Source organism: Nerophis ophidion, linkage group LG27 (assembly GCF_033978795.1).
Source record: "Nerophis ophidion isolate RoL-2023_Sa linkage group LG27, RoL_Noph_v1.0, whole genome shotgun sequence".
Classification (NCBI taxonomy): Eukaryota; Metazoa; Chordata; class Actinopteri; order Syngnathiformes; family Syngnathidae; genus Nerophis; species Nerophis ophidion.
Genome location: NC_084637.1, coordinates 15697792 through 15711367, shown reverse-complemented (window position 1 = coordinate 15711367; position 13576 = coordinate 15697792). Strand labels below are relative to the sequence as shown.

General features: G+C 38.2%; 1 protein-coding gene across 1 annotated transcript in view; it reads left to right on the top strand.

Moving 5' to 3' along the window:
• The first annotated feature begins 911 nt into the window (after positions 1-911).
• LOC133544244 (semaphorin-5B-like) overlaps positions 912-13576 on the top strand; it is a 62059-nt gene continuing 49394 nt past the window's right edge. Inside the window, exon 1 of the mRNA XM_061889398.1 lies at positions 912-1026. The gene's annotated coding sequence lies outside the window, so the exon portion shown is untranslated. The remainder of the gene's footprint in view (positions 1027-13576) is intronic.

Below are 13576 nucleotides of genomic sequence, written 5' to 3'. Positions count from 1 at the left end.
CCATGGTGAGTTTTAACTAGCAATTACAGATGTAGCGACCAACTGTAGTTACTGACAGTGGTTTTATGAAGTGTCCCTGAACCCATGTGGTGATATCCTTAACACACTGATGTCGGTTTTTGATGCAGTACTGCCTGAGGGATCAAAGGTCCGTAATATCATCGCTTACGTGCAGTGATTTCTCCAGATTCTCTAAACCTTTTGATGATTTTACGGACCGTAGATGGTAAAATACCAAAATTCCTTGCAATAGCTCGTTGAGAAATGTCGTTCTAAAACTGTTCGACAATTTGCTTACAAAGTGGTGACCCTCGTCCCATCCTTGTTTGTGAATTACTTAGCATTTCATGGAAGCTGCTTTTATACCCAATCATGGCACCCACCTGTTCCCAATTAGCCGGCACACCTGTGGGATGTTCCAAATATGTGTTTGATGAGCATTCCTCAACTTAATCAGTATTTATTGCCACCTTTCCCAACTTCTTTGTCACGTGTTGCTGGCGTCAAATTCTACAGTTAATGATTATTTGCACAAAGAAAAAACATGTTTATCAGTTTTAACATGAAATATGTCGTCTTTGTAGCATATTCAACTGAATATGGGTTGAAAATGATTTGCAAATCATTGTATTCCGTTTATATTTACATCTAACACAATTTCCCAACTCATATGGAAACGGGGTTTGTATGTATATATGTGTGTGTGTGTGTGTGTGTGTGTGTGTGTGCAGTACATTTTCTTTATGGTAACTGTTTGCCCCTAGTTAGGGACCCTCCTAGTTTGTGTGAAAAAGAGTAAACAAAGTGTGAATCAGTAAGGAAAGAGGACCCCTACCCCACCCACACCCGTGCTCCCCCCCCCCGTCGTCCCCCTTTACTCCTCCTACCTCCCCGCTCACAGGCCGGTCAGCGTGCCAGCGTGTGATGGCGTGCAACGACCCGCTCCCTCGTCCCTCATATCTCTCTCCTCACCATGTGAAGCAGGACCCGTGCCAGACGTTCGCCTCCAGAGTCACTTTGGTGATGGTGAGCGAGTCCAAATATTTTCATAGGCATCTTTTCTCCTAACAGATGTTGCATGTTTGTGCCGGCCGGGCTCATTTATCCTTGTTAACGTTTGCCTGTATTTTGTTAAAAGTTGTACTTTCTCTTGTCTGCGTTTTTCTACGGCGAGCTTTCAAGACGCCTGCAGGCTTCCTTGCTGCAAGATGGAGATTAGCGTCACTATGAGTTGATGGGGTTGTGAATCGATGCACGCCGAGGCAACAAGCTCATGGTGTTGGGGTCTGGGGCGGGGGGGATGGTCCAGTGCAGCTGTGTCCCTCTTTGAGATTCCAGCGCTCTACCTCCTCTCGCCGCTGCCAAAGCGCTATCATTAAGGCTGGCGATTTACCGAGCGGCCATTGTGGCCCGGCCATGGAGCGTTAGTGTGTCCTTTTAAGTGTGGCTAAACTAAGTCTATTCACTTGTAAAAGAGCGCGTCCATTGGCAGATAGTTGGCAGGTCGCACAGAGAAGCTATTCACCGGCGTAGGAAGGAGCTGAGAACTGCCACGGAAATGCTCACGAACCCCCTGGAATATATTAATGGGGAGACTTTGGATGCCCTTTTAGGGTGCATGATTTCAAAGTCTTATTGGCATTGTTTTGGGGGTTCCCTCGTGGATATGTAAAGGTGAAACCCAGATGGGCCAAGCACTCTGGTTTCAACAAGGCTCATGCACAAAAAGTCAGACCCCGGGCGCCCCTTTTATTTCTGATGCCATGCGTGACAAATTAAACCCCCGTTGAATGAGGACATAACGACTTGTGACTATAAATAATGCCATTAAGGAGGACTTGACTGGATTTTAATGAAGCTTTCTTCCAGCAAGTCGTCGGATAATTCACACTGTTTTTTTTTTTAAGGTTTTACAAATCCTGGCAAAACAAATAAATAGTCCCGTCACAGTGTCAGGATGGAGTCCATGTCGGACTATTTAAGCTGGGCGACCTGGAGACTTTCGTCTATATAAGGGGTGACGAACTTGTTTCCGCTCAGGGGCCGCATGGAGGAAAATGTATTCCCGAGTGGGCCGGACTTGTAAAATCATGGCATAATAACTTAAAAATACAACCAAGACGACTTCAGATGGTTGGAGAATGTACATGTCACAAATAATAATCTTGAGAAAAGACTTTCAAAGTAAAATTCTGAGGAAAAAAAATAATAATTTCAGTGTATCTACAAACCCCGTTTCCATATGAGTTGGGAAATTGTGTTAGATGCAAATATAAACGGAATACAATGATTTGCAAATCATTTTCAACCCATATTCAGTTGAATATGCTACAAAGACAACATATTTGATGTTCAAACTGAAAAACCATTTTTTTTTTCCCCAAATAATCATTAACTTTAGAATTTGATGCCAGCAACACGTGACAAAGAAGTTGGGAAAGGTGGCAATAAATACTGATAAAGTTAAGGAATACTCATCACACACTTATTTGGAACCGGTGTGCAGGCTAATTGGAAAACAGGTGACTGCCATGATTGGGTATAAAAACAGCTTCTCAAAAAATGCTCAGTCTTTCACAAGAAAGGATGGGGCGAGGTACACCCCTTTGTCCACAACTGCGTGAGAAAATATTCAAACAGTTTAAGAAAAACATTTCTCAAAGTGCAATTGCAAGAAATTTAGGGATTTTAACATCTACGGTCTATAATATCATCAATAGGTTCAGAGAATCTGGAGAAATCACTCCACGTAAGCGGCATGGCCGGAAACCAATATTGAATGACCGTGACTTTTGATCCCTCAGACGGCACTGTATCAAAAACTGACATCAATCTCTAAAGGATATCACCACATGGGCTCAGGAACACTTCAGAAAACCACTGTCAGTAGATACAGTTTGTCGCTACATCTGTAAGTGAAAGTTAAAGCTTTACTATGCGAAGCGAAAGCAATTTATCAACAACATCCAGAAACGCCACCGGCTTCTCTGGGCCCAAGATCATCTAAGATGGACTGATGCAAAGTGGAAGTGTTCTGTGGTCTGACGAGTCCACATTTCAAATTGTTTTTGGAAATGTTCGACATTGTGTCATCCGGACAAAAGGGGAAGCGAACCATCCAGACTGTTATTGACGCAAAGTTCAAAAGCCAGCATCTGTGATGGTATGGGGGTGCATTAGTGCCCAAGGCATGGGTAACTTACACATCTGTGAAGGCACCATTAATGCTGAAAGGTACATACAGGTTTTGGAACAACAAATGCTGCCATCTAAGCGGCGTCTTTTTCATGGACGCCCCTGCTTATTTCAGCAAGATAATGCCAAGCCACATTCAGCACGTGTTACAACAGCGTGGCTTCGTAAAAAAACAGTGCAGGTACTTTCCTGGCCCGCCTGCAGTCCAGACCTGTCTCCCATCGAAAATGTGTGGCGCATTATGAAGCATAAAATACGACAGCGGAGACCCCGGACTGTTGAACGACTGAAGCTCTACATAAAACAAGAATGGGAAATAATTCCACTTTCAAAGCTTCAACAATTAGTTTCCTCAGTTCCTAAACGTTTATTGAGTGTTGTTAAAAGAAAAGATGATGTAACACAGAGGTGAACATGCCCTTTCCCAACTACTTTGGCACGTGTTGCAGCCATGCAATTCTAAGTTAATTATTATTTGCAAAAAAAAACAAAGTAAACATCTAACACAATTTCCCAACTCATATGGAAATGTGGTTTGGAAAATCATGGCATAATAACTTAAAAATACAACTACGAGGACTTCAGATTGTTGGAGAATGTACATATCACAAATATTCCTCTTGAGAAAACACTTCCAAAGTAAAATTCAGAGGAAAAACAATCATGTCAGTGTATCTACAAAGCAATTCAACTTTAAGTCACTGGGAACAACCAAAAAACTAAATAAAGTATAAATAAAAACTCTTCTATCGACTAACTCATGTGTGATTTCCACACATTATTCCTGCGCCAACTCAACAAATCATACAAACTGAGGTAAAACCTATTTAAGAGGGTTGAGTTACTCCCTGCCTTCTAGGCATTATTGTACAAAACCCGTTCCCATTTGAGTTGGGAAATTGTGTTAGAGGTAAATAAAAACTGAATACAATGATTTGCAAATCCTTTTCAACCCATATTCAATCGAATGCACTACAACGACAAGATATTTGATGTTCAAACTCATAAACTTCGTTTTTTTTTGCAAATAATAATTAACTTATAATTTCATGGCTGCGACACGTGCCAAACTAGTTGGGAAAGGGCATGTTCACCACTGTGTTACATCGCCTTTTCTTTTAACAACACCCAATAAACGTTTGGGAACTGAGGAAACTAATTGTTGAAGCTTTGAAAGTGGAATTCTTTCCCATTCTTGTTTTATGTAGAGCTTCAGTCGTTCAACAGTCCGGGGTCTCCGCTGTCGTATTTTACGCTTCATAATTCGCCACACATTTGCGATGAAAGTACCCGCACTCTTTTTTTTAACGAAGCCACGCTGTTGTAACACGTGCTGAATGTGGCTTGGCATTGTTTTGCTGAAATAAGCAGGGTACCTTTCAGCATTAATGGTGCTTTCACAGATTTGTAAGTTACCCATGCCTTGGGCACTAATGCACCCCCATACCATCACAGATGCTGGCTTTTGAACTTTGCGTCGATAACAGTCTGGATGGTTCGCTTCCCCTTTGGTCCGGATGACACAATGTCGAATATTTCCACAAAAAAGACCTCAGAACACTTTTTCACTTTGCATCAGTCCTTCTTAGATGATTTTGGGCCCAGAGAAGCCGGCGGCGTTTCTGGATGTTGTTGATGGCTTTTGCTTTGCATAGTAGAGCTTTAACTTACATTTACAGATGTAGTGACTAACTGTATTCAGTGACAGTGGTTTTCTGAAGTTTTCCTGAGCCCATGTGGTGATATCCTTTAGAGATTGATGTCGGTTTTTGATGCAGTGCCGTCTAAGGGTCATTCAATGTTGGTGTCCGGCCAGGCCGCTTACTTGGAGTGATTTTTCCAGATTCTCTGAATTTTTTTAAAGATATTATGGACCGTAGACGTTGAAATCCCTAAATTTCTTGCAATTGCACTTTGAGAAATGTTGTTCTTAAACTGTTCGACTATTTGCTCACGCAGTTGTGGACAAATGGGTGTACCTTGCCCCATCCTTTCTTGTGAAAGACTGAGCATTTTTTGGGAAGCTGTTTTTGTACCCAATCATGGCACCCACCTGTTCCCAATTAGCCTGCACACCTGTGGGATGTTCCACATAAGTGTTTGATGAGCATTCCTCAACTTATCAGTATTTATTGCCACCTTTCCCAACTTCTTTCTCACGTGTTGCTGGCATCAAATTATAACGTTAATGATTATCTGCAAAAAAAAAAAAGATTTATCAGTTTGAACATCAAATATGTTGTCTTTGTAGCATATTCAACTGAATATGGGTTGAAAATGATTTGCAAATTATTGTATTCAGTTTATATTTACATCTAACACAATTTTTCCAACTCATATGGAAACCGGATTTGTATATCGATAGAAAAATAAAAGCTATGCAATGTTTGAACAATTTCAACAAACCAAAACTAGAAACTTAAAAAAACTGACAGTATTGCAGTAATTCACACAATGTTCACTTAATTTAAATTGGCACAGAAGACAATTATTTCCACAGAACTACACGTATATCAATGTGCAGTGTCTCATGCAGCCTTTTAAGTGGGGTTACCAACTGTTTGTTTTACGTTGGGTGTACCTATTGCTTGGTATACATGTTCGTCCCTGTATAAACTATTCGCTTGCCTAACAGAATTTCTATTGTGACATCTAGTGGACACATTTGGAACAGCAGTTTCTGTAATTTAAAAATGCTGCTAAATTTTTACACTCTCGCGGGCCGGATTTAACCTGTTCGCCGGCCTGATTTGGCCTACAAGCCGCATGTTTGACAACCCTGGTCTACATCCTTCTTGTATCAGCTGGGCAAATATTTTGACTTAGGGGCCACATTGAGAGAAAAAAAAATTTCTAGGGTGCCAATGTGTATGTGTGTAAATTATATGTACACATTAAGCTGTAAAAATATGCTGTACAGTATGTGTGTTTGGGTCTCTTTTTTTAAGGAACAATAATACCGAAAGTCACAATGTCCAGTAGAATTCTAAAACGTTATTAATTTAGTTTTTGTCAAGGTTGGACTTGGATTGTTTCTTCTCTGCAAAGGATAGTTGGGACGAGCCGGACGTGAATGCGAGTACATGTCGATTAATTACTAAACAAAGTACAACAAAAGGCAAACAAAGGGCACGCACGAGGGCGGAAAACAAAGTTGGCTAATGAAAAAACAAATGACTAGCACAAAGGCTGCAAATTATAAACGTGAAACACAAAAACTTGCCCTGTGGCATAAATGACTAAATTTACGTGGCGTGGAAAAAACGAACAGCATCGGTATGGCATGAAGGAGTTGAGGGACAGGGAGGTGGGTGGTAATGTGGGAAGCTGCCAGACTGACTGCCTGGTAACTGTGGCTTAAATAACAACTGTGATCATTACTAACAGGTATGAGGGCTGAGGACAGGGCGTGACTTGATGGCAAGGTGAAAATCAATAAGTTGGCATGGAGACGAAAACAAACCAGGAAGTGCAAAACAGAACTGAGTGTGCAAAAAACAAAACATAACATGACCAAAACAAAACATGATCCATAGGCGTGACAAATTTAGTCTTATTTGAAAGGAAAATGCACAGAAACACTAAACTCAAAGACAGATATGTTCTGTGCCAGATTATAGCTAATTAGCTAATTTCCATCTGCAGTCCCCGGCTACCTAAATTAAAGGGATACAAAAATCATGCAATAAAATTATTACAATTGAATCATGCCATATCATGTAATCAAATTAAGAAAAGTCATAAATGCCCTTTCATGGACACATACTTTATATACAATACAACCACATCTCATTCACATCATCGCACAAAGACAATACATGCTCTTGTTCACATTTGTCAACAAAAATGCTGTCATGGATAAAGATAATACACATTAAGTTGATCTGTCAAACATAGTGGCCACCTTAGTGACCGTGTGAGCAGCTTTGATTGCTCCAAAGCCACTTTTTAACTTCAATTGTAAATGAAGAGTAATCTGTTAACTTTTCAAGTTTGTTGTGAGGTCGTTCCATTCCTTTATGGCTTTATATGAAAAGGCTGATTGTGCAAAAGATGTTATGACAGACCACCTCAAAAAAAGGAATGGAATTTTACAGTTTTTTTTTACTGAATGGGACACCCAAAATGTACATTAAAATAAAGAAAGTGGGATTTACAGTATTAACTATGAACAATAAAAAACTGAATATTAACATCATGTGAACGTCGCTCCTCTTTTACATCTCAGATCAGCTCCTCGATGGACGTATTTTACAATAAAGCAAAACACAACAAAAATGTAACAAACAGAAAAATATGAATGCAAAGGGTAATAAATACCTACAATATAACATATCTGTCAACGTTTGTTGATGACAAACCCCAAGATGCAGAGATGGAGGCAGGCATGAGGTGAGAAAAGATGGTTTTAATAAAAATACTAAGACAAAAACCAACAAAGGGTTCAAACCAAAAGTGCGCACGTTGGCGGATAACAAACAAAGGCCTAGCGTGGAATCTAACAGGTATCTAGCAGGAAACAGAGAAACTGGAAACAGCTAATGGCTAACAAGAAAACACGAAACCAAAAAGCTAGGAGAAAACAAACTACAAATAGCTAACAGGAATGGCTTACCGCTACGACGACAAGGACAAATAGTAGCACGACAGGTAGTGGCTGTAATGATGACATCGACACAACACGACAGGTAGCAACGACACAAGAACGGCATATGGCAACGACAATATTCCAGCAACTGACTCAAGACAAAGCGGGTACAAATAGGAGCGGGCTGATTGACAACAGGTGTGGCCAGCACACAGGGAGACAAACAGGAAGCTGAACCAAAATAAGAGTACTGACGGGAACTAAGGACAGGAAATACTAAACACACACAGAGGAAAAACTAAAACACAAACAAACTGTCAGCGGCAAGCCTGACAATATCACTTTTATGCAGAACTTTGTTGTAAAAATCTTCTTCAGCATCTGTTTTCTGATACGCGCGTTTCGGGTTGGATGCTCTGAAAACAAACCCCGCCCACTCTGCTTTCTTCCTCGTTTGAGCGGCTGTGACGTAGATTACCGTAATAACTCGTATAACACCCAAAAGTGCAGATTACAACCACTGAAATACTTTCTGTAGTTCAAGACTTACGGTCATTTAAAAACAGCACTGCACATCATAAAGGTGGCTACAGTTTTGATGTTAAAGGTCTAAAAAAATGATGTAGAACGTCTGGCGGTCCAGATTGAAAATCTTAATGGGCCGCGGGCCATATTTTGCTCAGATTGCTATTAAACATAAGGGGTGAGCGGACAGATTGAAAATGCACATCAATGTAATATATATACTGTATATACATATATATATATATATATAGAGAGAGATATATATATATATATATATATATATATATATATATATTACAAAGTTGAGATGGTGCTCACTGCAATGTCACTACAGCACATTGGAGCTTTTGCAACATTTCAGCAGTTCCTGCTGGAAAATTATTTTTGAGATGGATGACATGTTTATGTGTCTCTTTAGTGAATTTCTGACAGTGCTACAAACTCTTGTCTGTTCTCCATGCACGTGGTGCACTGTGGAACATCATTTCGCAGCCCAGCACAATAATAAACTTAGTGAACTACGGTGTCCTAGAGGTGCAAAACATTTTTACATTTCATGAAATTAATTCCAGAACACAGAAATCTAAATGTTATAGATCAAAATATATTACATTTATAAAGACCAAAATTACATTAGATTGAACAACTTAAAATCACGCAAACCAAAATAATAAAACACTTAACTAACAATAACAGACAACAAAATAACAAAAGACAAAATAACCAACAAGTACACAAACCAGAAAAAAAAATCAAATATAAAACAACTTACAATTACAAAAAACAAAAAAACTATGTACAAAACTATTTATTATTTCAGTAAACAAAATAAAAGATGAACAAAATATAAAACCATTTACAAATTCAGAAAAAAAAAATGGCCAAAAATGAAACAACTTAGATTTGCACAAAACAAAATAACAAAAGATGAAACAACTTACAATTGTCAGGCTTGTCCCTGACAGTTTGGCCATGTTTTAGTTTTTCCTCTGCGTTTGTCTTTGTTTCCTGTTTGTCTCCCTTGTTGTGGCTGATTGGCACATGGCCACACCTGGTGTTAATCAGCCAGATACTATTTAAAGCTGCCTTCCCCTCCAGTCAGGGCTGGATTATTGTCACCACTACCTGTCAATGTCATCAATACTTATCGTTGTAGCTGTGTCTACTTCTGTTCACTCTGCTCATGTCATAGTTCCTTCGTGTCACAGTAAGTGTTTCTGTTTGTAGTCCACAGTTAGCCTTTGTGCTAGTTTTGGTTCATAGCCAAGTTTGTTCTCCGCCTTGTGCGCGCCTTTTGTTTGTACCCTTTTGTTTGCTCTTGTTTGTGTTAAATTAAATCATGTTTACCTGCACAATGCCTGCCCCCTTCTCTGCGTCTTGGGGTTCGTCAACAACAACACGTGACAACAATTACACAAACAAATAATAAAACAAAACACGAAACAACACACAACGACACAAACCAATTTAAAATGGAACAACTTAAAATCACATGGTCCGTGTACCTTCCGTTCATTCTATTTCCAATTCTGATACGCAAATCAAAAAACAAAAATAAGGCAGTTTTTCGATTTTTATCATATGTGGCAGTTTTGAAAACAAGGCGAAACAATGGTTAATTGTCATTAAAATATTGCCATAAAATTTGACTTTGTGCTGTTTTGGATTTGTAACACAAAAATCCAATTAATTTTAATCCCAAATGCAAAAATGTGTGTTTAACTGTGTGATGACAAATTAAATCGGATGCAGTATTATAGGTTTTCCTTAAATGGGTTGTACTTGTATAGCGCTTTTCTACCTTCAAGGTACTCAAAGCGCTTTGACACTACTTCCACATTTACCCATTCACACACACATTCACACACTGATGGAGGGAGCTGCCATGCAAGGCGCCAACCAGCACCCATCAGGAGCAAGGGTGAAGTGTCTTGCTCACGACACAACGGACGTGACGAGGTTGGTACTAGGTGGGATTTGAACCAGGGACCCCCGGGTTGCGCACGGCAACTCTCCCACTGCGCCACGCCGTCCTTCTCATTTAGCATGTTTTTTTTTAGCTGGAGTCCTATTGTCGATTTAAAGAAATGTCTTTCAATAATTGTCCAACTTTTGTTTCAGAAATGAAAATGGAAAAAATGGCCCAAAATGTGTTTTTTTGATTCGCATTAGAATTCAAAATAGAATAAACTGAAGGTACATGGATCTCATACAAACCAAAATATCACAAATACAAAAACTTTTTACAAATTCAGAAAACAAAACAACAAAAAACTAAAGAACTTACAATCACACAAACTAAATAAACAAAAGGATTCAACGACATTTACATAAACCTAAATAACAAAATGCATAACAATTTATAATTTTAGAAAACAAAATAACAAAAAAAAACAATTTACAATTAGACAGACCAAAATTACGTTGGATGAAACAACTTACAATCACACAAACCAAAATAACAAAAGAATAAACAACTAAAAATTACAAAAACAACAAAAGATGAAATAACTTACAATTACACAAACCAAAAAAAAACAAAATCTAAAACAACTTACAAGTAGATAAACAAAAATTACAAAATATAAAACAATTTTTAATTTCAGAAAACAAAATAATAAAAGACGAAACGACTTCTAATTTCAGAAAACACAACAACAAAAGATGACAACTTACAATTACACAAACCAGAAAAGGAAGCTCCCGAATCAGTCAACTAATTATTTTCTCCACAGCGTCGAACTTCCTCATTCTGCTTCACTGTAATACTTTATCTATTGCCAAATTATTCAATAAACATAATAAATATAATGCCAAATTCTAAGTTGTTTTGTTTTTACTTTTTTTGTTTTGTGAAATTGTAATTTGGAAATGTAATATAAAAGTGTTCACCTCCAGACCACCGTAATGAGAACTACCCAGTGAGAAAAAACGGAGTGGTAAGAGTTGAGGAGAAAATAATTTGTATTTGCTACTTTAGTATTAGTTCACTCAAAAAGGTCCAACAAAAAACGATTCGTACAAGAAGTAAAGCATTTTTTATTTACTGCAATTAAACAGATAGGCTTGAAGAGACCTGAGTGTACTTGAAAATATCAAACACCCCAGAAATAAAAATGGAAATTTTCAAATTTACTTTTATTATTAGAGATGAAATGGACATATTTAATAAGTTTATTTAAATAATACTTCTGTAATGCAATTAATAAAGAGATCTCCAAAGACATGCACCTAGGGATAAGTTGATTGGCAACACTAAATTGGCCCTAGAGTGTGAATGTGAGTGCAAATGTTGTCTGTCTATCTGTGTTGGCCCTGTGACGAGGTGGTGACTTGTCCAGGGTGTACACAGCCTCCGGCACGTGTGCAGCTGGGATAGGCTCCAGCACCCCCGAATGGGACAAGCGGTCGAAAATGGATGGATGGATGAACATTCGTACATAAAATGAATATCAAAGTTATAAGTACGGGTAAACTCCGCGGTTTCTACCCCAAACATAAAAATATCATGTCGAGATGATATATTTTTACTATTATTTTCATTGTGGTGTTTTTGCCACTATTTTGTTATTATTTGCTTGCCTATTCCGTCAGAATTTGTTGTTCATTATTTTTTTTGTAGATGAAATATGAAATGATAAAGACTAAGACATTATGCATTTTTTTTTTTGCAAATTCATTGTAAATAAGTAACTGAAAAAAGAAACAATGCAAATGTTATGATCCGCTGCACGGATCATTCCGTATTCGTGTTTTGTTCCATTTTTGTATTATAGTATGCCAATTATTGCCTTAGTTCCTTGTTTGGTCTTTTACCATGGTTACTCATTAGTTTTCACCTGCCCCTTGTTTTCCACGCACACCTTTTCCTCTTGATGACTGCCTTATTTAAGCCTGCCCCTTTTGTTATTTCGTCCTCGGTTCCTAATTTGCTTTCACGCAACAGATGACGACTGCTTTCCATTTTTTACTCACTAGCTTTCGCACTACGCTGTATTTTTTCCTAGCTTTCATGCTAGTTGTTTTTGTTTTCCCTTTTTGTGCCAAGTATAGTGTTTCTGTTTGTTTCCCTAGCTCCCATGCTAGCTCCTTTTGTTTGCTTTTTCTGCTTACCACCAGTGTTTCTGTTCCTAGCCTGCTTTCGAGTTTAATAAATCTTAATTTCTTACCTTACGCTGTGTTCTTGCCCGACGCATCCCTGGAAGAACAAATCCGGCATCGCTATGCCAACCAAGTCTCGCAGCAAATCCAATTACTCCATTCCAGACACCCAAAATAATGGACAAAAATGCCCTATAAATAGATTAATTCTAGTTCCAGATGCAGAAAACAACGTGAAATACATATAAATGATGAATATCATTGATACATTTACATGTTTACAGCAGTTTTACCTTTATTGAATTATTTTGCTTCATGTTCTTTCTTGAATTATTTAGTGTTTTTCATTTTCTTTATGTGAGTGCTGGCAGTCACAACTTTATTTGGCCCCATGATAACTTACTGCAGAGTTTAAAAAGTAAAAAGAATACACTGAGTCACCAACACGTGCTACTTTTATTTGGGCACACGATTCCACAGAACAATATACGGAACAACGGACAATTTTATTTTCAAGCAAAATGATTGGTCGGCCGTATGATAACCACAATGACGTACGAAAACTGTGGCATCGTTTGTGTATACCAAGAAGATCTTGGGCTAAAAATCTTTTTTTTCTGTCTGCTGGTCACATGTTTTCCTCCCACAGTCCACACACACACACACAGGTCACATGAATTGGCCTCTAATCTCTTCACAGGTTGTTAGGGCTTTAAACTGTTTTCCGACACTCTCTTACAAAGCAGCAAAATAACAGACGCAGTTGAACCTTATCTGTTTGGCAGGACAATGTTCAACCTATCTGGAAGATCTCATTGGTAATTACAGCAAAATAATAATAACGTCCAAGTTCAAACTGGCGCCTTCTTTAAACATTTATTTTACTGTGCAGGTGATTTCATAAGTACTGTTTTATCACTTATAACTGTCAAACACTTCCACTGGTTGTAACAGAATTAAAATGGGAGAATGATAAAAAAAAAAAAAAGGTAAGTTAAGAGATTTCCAAACTTTTTTAATGGATAGCAGCAATCTTTTATTTTAAGCAGGCAAATTCCAAAACAAAATAAAAATAGCAAAAGTTGTACCGTTTTATAATTGAGACAAACACCATTTTACAAACTATGGACCTGTTTCCTACTTCCACAATTTTCAAAAATGTTTGAA